The sequence below is a fragment of the Eurosta solidaginis genome, chromosome 4 (assembly GCF_040869045.1).
Source record: "Eurosta solidaginis isolate ZX-2024a chromosome 4, ASM4086904v1, whole genome shotgun sequence".
Taxonomy (NCBI): Eukaryota; Metazoa; Arthropoda; class Insecta; order Diptera; family Tephritidae; genus Eurosta; species Eurosta solidaginis.
In genome coordinates, this window is record NC_090322.1 from 166,769,487 (window position 1) to 166,781,646 (window position 12,160).

Sequence of the window (12,160 nt, forward strand, 5' to 3'; positions counted from 1 at the left end):
GTTCGCAACTGTCTGCGATATTTCATGTTTCTCTTCAATTTTTGTTGTCTCCTCGCCATCAAGAGGAAAGACATACACTTCCGCGTTAATTCCCTCTAATTCCATTGCCTCTCGTAGTCGTGCTTGAAGTTCGGATCTGGATCTTCCATTCACTCCACTTTGCCATGTCCAAATTGTATTCGAAGTCTTCGGAATTTATTCAACAATTCCTCTTCTGACACCAATTGTAACGAATTTACTTGCAATTCCCCTTATTTGCAATCTTCTGCTAACGTTCGAATCACTAAACTGTTGAATAAATAACTCCAAAATTTAATAATGCAAAATGGCCTTTATTAAAGTACTTGACAATAACACTTATAACTCGCAACTAATAGCGTGCTTAACTGAAACTGTTAATACTGCTATTCCTCGCTAGATAGTGTCTTAAATCCAAATGATGGTCGAGCCTCTACTGTTGCTGCCTTTTATAGTGTTTGGTTTCCTCGTTGACATTTCTAGGCGGTTCTGTTCTAGAATCTACTAGTTGGTTATCTGCTATAAGTTTCTCAGCTATAACTACAGATGGACAATCTTTATAGCTTCTCTCACATGCGCGTGTATTTGTGAGCGACACTTCCACAATTATAATTTCATATCTCAGATAAGTGTGTTGCTAATATTCGTAACATTTATATTTTTAAATTTATATAAATACATATTTATATTAATTTTTTTTTTGTTTTTTTTTTTTTTTTGAAATAAATACATTAATAATTTTTCAGCACATACTAAACACACATATGTTTCATTGGTTCACATTATTTATCTGGTTTTTTATACTCAGTTGAGCAGAGATCACAGAGTATATTAAGTTTGATTGGATAACGGTTGGTTGTACAGGTATAAAGGAATCAAGACAGATATAGACTTCCATATTCAAAATCATCAGTATCGAAAAAAAATTTGATTGAGCCATATCCGTCCGTCCGTCTGCCCGTTAACACGGTAACTTGAGTAAAGTTTGAGGTATCTTGATGAAATGGGGTACGTAGATTCCTGGGTATTCATTTCAGATCGCTATTTAAAATGAACGATATCGGACTATAACCACGCCCATTTTTCGATATCGAAAATTTCGAAAAACCGAAAAAGTGCGATAATTCATTACCAAAGACGGATAAAGCAATGAAACTTGGTAGGTGAGTTGAACTTATGACGCAGAATAGAAAATTAGTAAAATTTTGGACAACGGGCGTGACACCGCCCACTTTTAAAAGAAGGTAATTTAAAAGTTTTGCAAGCTGTAATTTGGCAGTCGTTGAAGATATCATAATGAAATTTGGCAGGAACGTTACTCCTATTACTATATGTACGCTTAATAAAAATTAGCAACTCAAATTTTAACAAAAAATGTAATATATTTACAGTATATAAGTAAATTATGTCGAAATTCAACTCCGGTAATGATATGGTGCAAAAAAATACAAAAATAAAAGAAAATTTAAAAATAGGCGTGGCTTCGCCCTTTTTCATTTAATTTGTCTAGGACACTTTTAATGCCATAAGTCGAACAAAAATTTACTAATCCTTGTGAAATTCGGTAGGGGCTTAGATTCTAGGAAGATAACTGTTTTCTGTGAAAAAATTCGAAATCGGTTGAAGCCACGCCCAGTTTTTATACACAGTCGACCGTCTGTCTTTCCGTTCGGCCATTAACACGATAACTTGAGCAAAAATCGATATATCTTTACTAAACTCAGTTCACGCACTTATCTGAACTAACTTTGTATTGGTATAAAAAATGGTCGAAATACGACTATGACCACGCCCACTTTTTCAATATCGAAAATTACGAAAAATGAAAATTATTCCATTATTTTATACCAAATACGAAAAAAGGGATTAAACATGGTAATTGGATTGGTTTAGAAAAAGACTTTGTAAAATGGGTGTGACACCTACCATATTAAGTAGAAGAAAATGAAAAAGTTCTGCAGGGCGAAATCAAAAACCATTGGAATCTTGGCAGGAATACTGTTCGTGGTATTACATATATAAATAAATTAGCGGTATCCGATAGATGATGTTCTACGCCACCATGGTCCACACTTTGGCCGATATCTCTCCAAAACGCCTTCACATATCCAACTAAGGGCCACTCCCTTTTAAAACACTCATTAATACTTTTAATTTGATACACATATCGTACAATGAAATTCCAGAGTATCCTCTGGTCCACCTTTATGGCGATTTCTCGAAAAGGCGTCCACCTATAGAACTAAGGTCCACGCCCTTTTAAAATACTCATTAGCACCCTTCGTTTGATATACATATCTTACAAACAAATTCTAGAGTCACCCCTGGTCCACCCTTATGGCGGTATCTCGAAAAGACGTCCACCCATAGAACTAAGACCCACTCATTTTTAAAATACTCATTAACACCTTTCGTTTGATACCCATATTGTACAAACGCATTCTAGAGTGAACCCTGATTCACCTTTATAACGATATCTCGAAAAGGCCTCCACCAACAGAACTAAGGCCCACCCCTTTTAAAATACTCATTAACACCTTTCGTTTGATACCCATATTGTACAAACGCATTCTAGAGTGAACCCTGATTCACCTTTATAACGATATCTCGCAAAGGCCTCCACCTATAGAACTAAGGACCACGCCCTTTTAAAATACTCATTAACACCTTTCGTTTGATACCCATAACTTACAAACAAATTCTAAAGTCACCCCTGGTCCACCCTTATGGCGGTATCTCGAAAAGGCATTCACCAATAGAACTAAGACCCACTCCCTTTTAAAATGCTCATTAACACCTTTCGTTTGATACCCATATTGTACAAACGCATTCTAGAGTGAACTCTGATTCACCTTTATAACGATATCTCGAAAAGGCCTCCACCTATAGAACTAAGGTCCACGCCCTTTTAAAATACTCATTAACACCTTTCGTTTGATACCCATATCTTACAAACAAATTCTAGAGTCACCCCTGTCCACCCTCATGGCGATGTCTCGGAAAGGCGTCCACCCATAGAACTAAGGTCCACGCCCTTTTAAAATACTCATTAACACCTTTCGTTTGATACCCATATTGTACAAACGCATTCTAGAGTGAACCCTGATTCACCTTTATAACGATATCTCGAAAAGGCCTCCACCAATAGAACTAAGGCCCACCCCTTTTAAAATACTCATTAACACCTTTCGTTTGATACCCATATTGTACAAACGCATTCCAGAGTATCCCCTGGTCCACCTTTATGGCGATTTCTCGAAAAGGCGTCCACCTATAGAACTAAGGTCCACGCCCTTTTAGAATACTCATTAGCACCCTTCGTTTGATATCCATATCATACAAACAAATTCTAGAGTCACCCCTGGTCCACCCTTATGGCGGTATCTCGAAAAGGCGTCCACCCATAGAACTAAGGTCCACGCCCTTTTAAAATACTCATTAACACCTTTCGTTTGATACCCATATTGTACAAACGCATTCTAGAGTGAACCCTGATTCACCTTTACAACGATATCTCGAAAAGGCCTCCACCAATAGAACTAAGGTCCACGCCCTTTTAAAATACTCATTAACACCTTTCGTTTGATACCCATAACTTACAAACAAATTTTAGAGTCACCCCTGTTCCACCCTTATGGCGGTATCTCGAAAAGGCTTCCACCCATAGAACTAAGGTCCACCCCCTTTTAAAATACTCATTAGCACCTTTCGTTTGATACCCATATTGTACAAACGCATTCCAGACTATCCCCTGGTCCACCTTTATGGCGATTTCTCGAAAAGGCGTCCACCTATAGAACTAAGGTCCACGCCCTTTTAAAATACTCATTAGCACCCTTCGTTTGATATCCATATCATACAAAAAAATTCTAGAGTCACCCCTGGTCCACCCTTATGGCGGTATCTCGAAAAGGCCTCCACCTATAGAACTAAGGTCCACGCCCTTTTAAAATACTCATTAACACCTTTCGTTTGATAACCATATCTTACAAACAAATTCTAGAGTCACCCCTGGTCCACCCTCATGGCGATGTCTCGGAAAGGCGTCCACCCATAGAACTAAGGTCCACGCCCTTTTAAAATACTCATTAACACCTTTCGTTTGATACCCATATTGTACAAACGCATTCTAGAGTGAACCCTGATTCACCTTTACAACGATATCTCGAAAAGGCCTCCACCAATAGAACTAAGGTCCGCGCCCTTTTAAAATACTCATTACAACCTTTCGTTTGATACCCATAACTTCCAAACAAATTCTAGAGTCACCCCTGGTCCACCCTTATGGCGGTATCTCGAAAAGGCGTCCACCCATAGAACTAAGACCCACTCCCTTTTAAAATACTCATTAACACCTTTCGTTTGATACCCATATTGTACAAACGCATTCCAGACTATCCCCTGGTCCACCTTTATGGCGATTTCTCGAAAAGGCGTCCACCTATAGAACTAAGGTCCACGCCCTTTTAAGATACTCATTAGCACCCTTCGTTTGATATCCATATCATACAAACAAATTCTAGAATCACCCCCGGTCCACCCTTATGGCGGTATCTCGAAAAGGCGTCCACACATAGAACTAAGACCCACTCCCTTTTAAAATACTCATTAACACCTTTCGTTTGATACCCATATTGTACAAACGCATTCTAGAGTGAACCCTGATTCACCTTTATAACGATATCTCGAAAAGGCCTCCACCTATAGAACTAAGGTTCACGCCCTTTTAAAATACTCATTAACACCTTTCGTTTGATACCCATATCTTACAAACAAATTCTAGAGTCAGCCCTGGTCCACCTTTAAGGCGATATCCCTAAATGGCGTCCACCTATAGAAATATGGCCCACTCCTTCTTAAAATACTCTTTAAAACCTTCCATTTGATAATGTCATACAAACACATTCCAGGGTTACCCTAGGTTCATTTTCCTACATGGTGATTTTCCCTTATTTTGCCTCCATAGCTCACAGCTGAGTATGTAATGTTCGGTTACGCCCGAACTTAGCCTTCCTTACTATATATAGATTTATACTTAGTTGTTATATTTTTTACTTTTTTTAACTTCTGTCCTTTTGTCTTCAAATTCGACTGGAATTTTTTTTGAAGTTTTTGCACTATTTGCGTTCGAATTTAAGGTACTGAATTTATTTTGGATAAATTTTTAAAGATCTTATTTATTTGCGTAGTTTGCAAATTATAAATTTTTTTTCAGCACTGCATTTCATACATAGACGAATACCTTTTCTAAGGTTTCGATTTATTTTTATAAACGATCGTTGCAACTTTGGTTTATTTTGTCTTGCACCAAAACCACCAATTTCGGTATTAATAAGTGCGGTGAACAATTCCCCTCGCTCGTGCGTTTGTGTGAGTGAATGGTGGAGGGAGACAACCCAGGTAGAGTTATTGGAGGGTTGGGATTGTTTAGTACTGATAGGCGTATCAGCAGGAATGTGATTAGGCAGCTGTTTAACCAAATCGATACGGAAATACCATTTCCGGTTGACTTCGTACCTGCTAACATTTTTAATCGGTGTGCAGCCAGAATTTTCGGAACGAGTGAGAGCGATATAAAAAGGCGTTCTACAATGTCGATCACCAACCAAGTGGCCATCAACGAATCCCACAACAGCCTAAGTTTTTCTACAAAAATTGAGCAACTGCTAAATATGCCAGAAAACAGAACACTAGGGGCTACCCGAGGAGCGGATGTCGTGCAGGATGGACAGCCAGGGAATTCGGGAGCTGGTGGTTCGAACTCCTCAGGAAACGGACCAAGTGCTACTGCCGCCGGCACCGAACAGCTAGAGCGGATGATGAAGATGATGGCTACACCAAATTATGGCGCAGTACATGCACGCCGTTCGTGACCTGAGGACCGACGTTTCGCGCCTCAGCAACCGAATGGGGGGTTTAGAGGTTTCGGCTCAAGCACTGAACCAGCAAGCCGCTAACGTATACACTTCACAACGGGGGAGAGATAGGGGCCAAAACAGGAATAATGCCGAAGCTGCCACGGATCAGGGCTGAAATGGGGAGCCTTCGCACCCAAATTGGATGAAGGTCGACCTAGACAAGTGGCACGTCAAGTTCGATGGGTCTGCTAAGGGAATCACCGTGGAAAGCTCTTTATTTAGAATACAAAAATTAAGGGCTCAGTAAGTACGACATCTCGTACAATCGTCTCTTCACTGATTTCCATTATCTAGTGACCGGCTCGGCGCTTAAGTGGTATTAGCAGGTTCTTGAGGACCATGCCGATGACCCTGCTTTTAACTACTTCGAGCTCAAGGCAGAGCTGTTGGCCCACTTTAAAACAGCTGAGTCTGATTACGAGATAATCAGGGAAATTATGGAGAAGAAGCAGTCGGGTCAAAAGAATTTTGATGATTTTTATGGTGAGGTCCACGACTTGACGTTCAAGCTAAAGCAGAAAATCCCGGAAAAGGAGCTGGTCGGCATAATTAAAGGAAGTTTGAAGCCATATCTGGCAAACTTGACATTCGCCGCGAAAATGGATATATTGGCGATTCTGAAAACAAAGTTTAGACGTGCGGAACGCCTGATTAAAGAAAATAGGAGTAGGTCGGCGAGGGCAGTCAACGAGGTCGTATTTGCGTGGAACAAGTTGAGGGTGAAGAAGTTGGGGGGAAGCTTGCCGTGGCGCTCGACGAGCCATCCAAACCTAGACTAGGGTTTAACCAATCGCGTAACGATAATAATTCTAGGCCTTTTCCTACTAATGGTGGTACGTCTACTGGAACTAACTCCACGACTGGACCCAAGTCAGCCGTTAACTCCTTCTGTACGTCTCCGTTCCATTTATTGTTGTGTGTTTCATGTGGTATGCCTGTGAAATATTTTGTTGTGAATCCGTCTGAGGCGTTAAAGTAAAATAGGTGTAAGTCTCGATTTCACAGTGTGGTTTGTTTTGTGTGTGGAAGTGACACTTCCTTTTGTATTTTTAAGCCCGGGAAGGGAAACTCCACACTGGCGGAGATTTCCCGGACCTCCAGCCAGGAACAGGTGCAACCGCAAACCAACCGGAATACCTAGTTTGAAAAAGGGATAAGACCGTTTGTAGTACAGAGGAACTAGGATCAGGGGTAAGAAGAGAATTAAAAAGTTTACACCAAAGAAAAATTAAATACGAAGCAGCACGTAGAAGAATTTTTTTTTGAAGAAGTAATAGAGAAGGAAAAGAAACGAAACTTTGATAAAATTAGGCAGATGAGAGAAAAGGCAAAAAGATTTAAGAGGATTTTTAACAAGATTATATCAACAATAGTAACGATTAAGGGAGACAATAGGATTTTTGCCCAGACGACCATTGGTGGCCGTGATGCGGTAGCTCTTTTGGATTCAGGTGCTGGAGCTAGACTTTGCTTAGACAAAAACTGTGAAAAACTGTTAGAGGGCAAAGAGAACCTGATACCCCCGATAAGTAGGCAAAATATACGTACCGCGAACGGCGGTGAAACGCCAGTGGTAGGAGTAATCACCCTTCCCGTGCTGTGGGATGGAATGAATAGAGATTTGGAATTTTTGGTTGTCCCGGGGTTGCAGCAGGAATTGTATCTAGGTATTGACTTCTGGAAAGAGTTTGACTTGAGCCTTGTGAGTAGGAGAGTGATGCCGCTTTCGAAATAAGTTGCCGTTGCAGAGCTTGTGCCCGCCGAGGGTGACTTGTCGTTTGATGTGGTGCAATATACCTTAACTCCTGAAGAAAGTGTAGTTTTGGAGAGGGTGAAATCAAAGTTTCCCTCCTTTGCTGTATTAGGTTTGGGACGCACCGATGTAGAAGAACACGTCATTCAAGTAGTAAATGAGAACTTACCGGTTAAACAGAGCCACTACCCCATATCCCCGACGATACAGAAACTGGTATATCAGGATCTAGATAGGATGATAGAGATGGGAGTTATAGAGGAGAGCAACAGTAGTTGGAGTTCTCTCGTCTCATTAGTGATTAAAGGAACGAAGAATCGGCTTTGTTTAGACGCGAGGAAAGTGAATGAACGCACGGTTAAGGATGATTACCCGCTTCCCTACATTGATGGAATCCTTAGCCGCTTGCAAAATACTCGCTTCATTTCTGCGATAGATCTTAAGGGCGCATTTTGGCAAATACACCTGGAGAAAAAGTCCAAAAAAAAAGCCGATTTGACTGTACCAGAAGGACCCGTTTATCATTTGCAGTGATGCCCTTTGGTCTTTGCAATGCTGCACAAAGAATGTGCAGGTTAATGGACAAGGTTATACCCGCTTCTTTACGTGAATGTGTTTTTGTATATTTAGACGATTTGTTAGTGTGTTCTGAGGATTTCTTGTCTCATTTGTCTTTGTTAGAAAAGGTCGCTCGGTGCTTGCGAGAAGCATAATTAACAATTAACGTGGGGAAAAGCAAGTTTTGCTACAAGGAGGTTCGATACCTGGGATATGTAGTCGGAGACGGATGCACCCGTACCGATGCCAATAAGAAGGCAGCTGTGAGAGATTTTCCCGAACCCAAAACGTCGAAACAATTACGACGGTTCCTGGGGATGTGCGGCTGGAACTGTAGATTTATTCAGGACTATGCGACTATTGCAGCACCGCTGCACGACTGTCTCCAAAAGGAAATGATTAAACGATTTACAATGACCGACGACGCACGGAAGTCCGTTTATCGACTAAAGCAAAGCCTGATTACTGCCCCTGTGCTGACGTATCCACACTTTTCTAAACATTTTTACATCCAGCGTGACGCGTCGACGGACGGAGTGGGTGGGGTTTTGTTTCAGTTAGAAGAGGACGGCAGCGAACGACCCATAGCATACGTTTCTGCTAAGCTCAATTAAGCTCAAAAGAAATATAGCATCACCGAACTTGAGTGTTATGCTGCTACAGTTAGTGTAAAACGATTCAGGCCCTATGAAGAAGGACTTCCGTTCACCATAATTACTAACCTTGCCAGCCTTAAGTGGTTGATGAACCAAAAGGACTTATCAGGCAGACTGGCACGATGGAGCCTAAAACTCCAAGCGTACGACTTCGACATCCAACACTGCACCAGTATCAGTCAATTGTATCTAACCACAATGTAATTATGTAGGCAAATTTTTTTATTGATGTAGATGTAGGTACATATTCACTTGACAATTCCTTAATGACTTCATTTGTTATACTCAGTTGAGCAGAGCTCACAGAGTATATTAACTTTGATTGGATAACGGTTGGTTGTACAGGTATAAAAGAATCGAGATAGATATATACTTCCATTTTCAAAATCATCAGTATGGAAAAAAATTTGATTAAGCCAAGTCCGTCCGTCTGTCCGTTAACACGTTAACTTAAGTAAATTTTGAGGTATCTTGATGAAATTTGGTATGTGGTTCCTGGGCACTCATCAGATCGCTATTTAAAATGAACGATATCGGACTATAACCACGCCCACTTTTTCGATATCGAAAATTTCGAAAACCCGAAAAAGTGCGATAATTCATTACCAAAGACGGATGAAGCAATGAAACTTGGTAGGTCAGTTGAATTTATGACGCAGAATAGAGAATTAGTAAAATTTTGTACAATGGGCGTGGCACCGCCCACTTTTAAAAGAAGGTAATTTAAAATTTTGCAAGCTGTAATTTGGCAGTCGTTGAAGATATCATGATGAAATTTGGCAAGAACGTTGCTCCTATTACTATATGTATGCTTAATAAAAATTAGCAACATCGGAGAGCGACCACGCCCACTTTAAAAAAAAAATATTTTTAAGTCAAATTAAAAAAAAATTTATATCTTTACAGTATATAAATAAATTATGTCAACATTCAACTCCAGTAATGATATGGGGCAACAAAGTACAAAAATAAAAGAAATTTTCAAAATGGGCGTGGCTCCGCCCTTTTTCATTTAATTTGTCTAGGATACTTTTAATGCTATAAATCGAACAAAAATTTACCAATCCTTGTGAAATTTGGTCGGTCGTTTGTCCTGTATTTATAGTTCGTAGGTACATGAGCAGGTATTTTCAAAATGGATGATTGGGTATGTGCTGTGTGTTCATTCAGAACCGAGAGTGGTTTACTAATCGATTTGTGTGGCTGACTGGGGTAGGTAAAAAGTCGTTTGACCTTCTTTGTGGGTATGTTGTTTTAGTGTGTTAATTGTTTCGTGTTTATTTGTTCTTGTGTGTTTGTCTGTTGTACCTGTGTGATTACTTTGTTTCTTGTAAACAAGTTTTAAAGGATCGAATATTGTGCCATAAATTGTGTTTATCTGTCCGTTTATTATTCTACCGTCGAATGTTTTCTGTTTGTAGATTTCCATGTTTTCGAGTACGTTGAGACGTCGGCCTGTTGCTTGTATGTGAAGAACCCTAACTGTTTTATTGATGTTTACTGGGGAACATTCATTCTCGACCATGTGATTCGCGAAGTTAGACTCGGGTATGATGTTGGGATTCCGTATTTTTTTGTTGAAATCTCTAATATGTTCTCTGAACCTCGTTCTTATTTGCCGTCCTGTTTGTCCTATGTAACTATGCTGGCATCCACAGGTAAGCTTGTATACGCTAAACGGGTCCTCTCAGTTAGTGTTAGTTCTTAGTTTTCGCCCTAGATTGTTCGATGTTTTGAATGCTGTGTTAATATTGTATTTTTTAAAGAAGTTTGCCAATTTATATGTTGCTTTTCCAGTATATGTCCTAGTCGTCCAGCTATTATTTTGCTTTTCATTATTTCTTTTTGGTTCTCCATTTGTCCTTCTGAGCTTATCTACTAGTGCTTTTTAATATCCGTTATTTGCAGCTATATTTTATATGACCTCAAGTTCTCTCTTATATGCCTCTAAATTGTTCTAATGAAATCTAAAATGTGGTTCAAATGCTTGTGTCTTGTGTAAGAGGTGTTCTTTCAAGTCTATGTACCAAGTGCCTTAATGCTGCATTTTTATGCTCTTGGCGGTGCTTTGAAGTATTATGTATTACTGCGTCGGTAGCCGTTGGCTTTCTATATATGTCATAGTTAAATCTTTTGGCTTCTTTATCAATATTTATCGTGAGGTCTAGATAGTTGATTCCTCCATCTTTTTCTGCTTCCATTGTAAATTATATATTTCCGTGCTGCTTCTTGATGTACTCCAGTACAAGCTCTTCGTTATTAGTAGTTAAAACGCATATTATGTCATCCACTATCTAGCATAAAATGACACGCCTAATTTGGACTTCAGTTCCTGTATGTACTTTTTTTCCAGACTTTGCTTCAACATTTCCGTAAGAATTGCTGATGTGGGGCTTCCCATTCCAAGACCGTTTGTTTGTCTATATATTTTGTTGTTGAATTGAAAATAGTTTTGACGTAAAGTGGTTCTTAGCGTATTTGCGGTTTGCATACTTTTCACTTTGTTTTTTGTATTATGAATTATTGCTGAGCTAACTATGTCCAAAGTCTCCGATAGGGGTATTGATGGGTATAAATCTTTTATGTCAAAAGATACCAATTTGCTGTTCTTTGTTAACTCTAAGGTCTCATGTCTCTCTATTAGTTCTGTTGTGTATGCAATCCGTTACTTAGTTCCAGAGTATCTTTCAATATCGTTTTTAAATATTTGGACAGTTTGTAACATCGTGCCGATTTAAAATTAATGATGGGCCTCATTGGCGTGTCCGGCTTGTGGATTTTTGGTAGCGCAATCAGTGGAGGAGCCGAAGGGTTCATTTGGACCAATCAATCTATGTGCCATGATAGAATATACTATATTTGTTGCATTTTTTATATCAACTTTGATTTGTTTTTGGTATTCATATGTGGGATCCTCTCTCATTGTACGACATTTCATTTTCTCTATGAGATCTTCGGTTTTGGATATATATTCCTCTTTTTCGATTAACACAGTGGTGTTTCCTTTGTCCGCTTTCGTTGTGACAATATTGTTTTTCCTTAGCTTATGTCGTAGATTCTTTATTGTTTTCTCCTCTGTATTAGATTTTTGTCCTTCCTGTGCTTTCACCTCCCTTTTTATGATTTCCCTGCACATGTGTCTTGCGTGCTCATGTTCTTCCTATGGTATCAATGATATTGCGATCTCCGCATCTACAATCGCTTGCTCCGTTCTTCTGACTGTATTTTGGTCCATGATATTGCGCTTCAGGCCTTTT